Genomic DNA, 2,548 nt, shown 5'->3' on the forward strand with positions numbered 1-2,548 from the left:
TACTGTTCTCAACATTATCTTCCAAGCTCCTACACAACATCCCACAGAGCTCTTAACACCGAATAGATCTTCTGGTCCAAAGTTCCAAAGTCCTTCCACAGTCCTCCCCAAAACATGGTCAGGTTGTCACAGGAATACCCCACTCCTGGTACCAACTTCTTAGTTAGGGTTTTACTGCTGTGAACAGACACCATGACCAAGGCAAGTCTTATAAAAAACAACATTTAATTGGGGCTGGCTTCCAGATTCAGAGGTTCAGTCCATTACCATCAAAGTGGGAGCATGGCAACATCCAAGCTGGCATGGTACAGGAGGAGCTGAGAGTTCTATGTCTTCCACATACATACATACATACATACATATACAATATTCTTGTATTGATGAATATCTTGAATATTGATATGATATTGATATGTTATTCTACAGCAATAGAATAATCACATAACCCAGCAATTCTATTCCCAGGTTTGCACCCAAGAAAACTGAAAACAGATGGACAAATATTGATATATGAATGTTCACCACAGCAATATTCATTGCAGCCACAATATGTAAAGAGCCTGAATGGCCATCAAAGGATAAACAAGTGGACAATATGTGATGTATCTTTACAGTGGAATATTATTCAGTCACAAAAATGGAATACTGATATATGCCTCAGCATGGCTGAATCTTAAAAATATGATGCTATGTGAGTGATGTCACACACAAAACGGTCACATGATTTATGAGTCCATTACATGGCATGTCTAGAGCAGGCAAGTCCATAGAGACAATAGGTGGGTTATTGGTGCCAGGTACTACAGAGAGGTAGTGTTAAAAATGCCTTAGAACTAGGTAAAGGTGGTGTCTGAACAGCATTGTAAATGTGATCCAATGCTTCTGGCTCATGCACTTCAAGATGATTAACTTCATGTTATGTAAATTTCACCTCAATAAAACAATTTTAAGCAAAGGACTGAGGAATAGCTCGAATGAGAAGCAATGGTGGCTTTTACAGAGGTGGATGCAGTGGAGATGGGCAAGAGTGATTAGAATCTGCATGTGTTCTCAAGGTAGCAGTGGCAGAATTCGCTGATGGATCGAATGGCTCACGTGGAAGGGAGGGAATGAGGAGCGTCTAAAGTGATTCTGAAGGGTTTTTCAATCAGGAAAGTAGATGTCAAGATGAAATTTCTACTTAGTAAGATGAGAGGAAGCTGGATGGCTGGGCAGAGCGGGGAGACTGGCTGTGGAAACATGGGGAGAGCTGGGGTTATCTAGTAGAGTTCCATGGGAATACCAGGGAGTAAAGTGGGGATTACAGCTCAGGAGTGAGGTCCAGCCAAGAGTGGGGAGTAGGGGGGAGAAATAGAGATAATCGAAGCTATACTGGCTAGATTACATAGATGATAGATAATAGACTATAGAGATATTAACATGACAGGTGAGACAGACTGATGGTAAATGATAGCTAAGAGAATAGATGATAGATGGGATAGGTTATAGATAGATAGATGACATTATATAACAGATACAGGAGATAATTGATTGATTATAGAATATATAATAGAGATAAAGAAATAGGCAAGTGTGTAGAAGAGAGAGATTAGAAAGATGGATGGAGACACTAGAGTGGAAAGATGGGTGGATGGGTAGGTAGGTGGGTGGATGGGTGGGTGGGTGGGTGAGTGGATAGGTGGATGGATGGGTGGATGGGTGGGTGAGTAGGTGGGTGGGTGGATGGGTGGGTGGAGGGGTGGATGGGTGGATGATACAAAACTAAGTAATACTGGGACTGGAGACATCTCAGTAGATAAAATTATTTTTTTAAAGATTTATTTATTTTACTTTATGTATATGAGTACACTGTAGCTGTTGTGAGCCTTCATGTCGTCGTTGAGAATTGAACTTTTAGGACCTCTGCTCGCTCTGCTTGGTCCCGCTTGCTCCAGCCCAGAGATTGATTTATTATTATACATAAGTACACTGTAGCTGTCTTCAGACACAACAGAAGAGGGAGTCAGATCTCATTGCGGGTGGCTGTGAGCCACCATGTGGTTGCTGGGATTTGAACTCAGGACCCTTGGAAGAGCAGTCAGTGCTCTTACCTGCTGAGCCATGTCTCCAGCCCAGTAGATAAAATTATTGCTACACAAGCATAGGGACCAGGGTTAGAGTCCCAGCAGGCACATAAAAGCTAGGCGTGGCAGTGCACACATACAATTCAGCAACAAGGCAGCTGAGACAGGAGGACCCTCAAGGGTTGGTGCCCAGCCACTCTAGCCAAAACTCCAGCGTCAGTGAGTGACCCTGTCCCTCAGCAGTCAAGGGAACAAATGTCTCTTGGAGGGGATCTGGGTTCAGTTCCCAGCACCCACATGATGGCTCGCAACCACCTGTAACCCCAGTCCCATAGGCTCTTCTGTCCTCTTCTAGTCTGCATGGGCACTGAGCACATGCGATGCACATACATATATGAAGGCAGAACACCCTATACCCACAGACTAAAACTAAATATGTATATGTGTACACACACACACACACACACACACACATGTGTGTGTGT

This window comes from Mus pahari, chromosome 19 (assembly GCF_900095145.1).
Source record: "Mus pahari chromosome 19, PAHARI_EIJ_v1.1, whole genome shotgun sequence".
Taxonomy (NCBI): domain Eukaryota; kingdom Metazoa; phylum Chordata; class Mammalia; order Rodentia; family Muridae; genus Mus; species Mus pahari.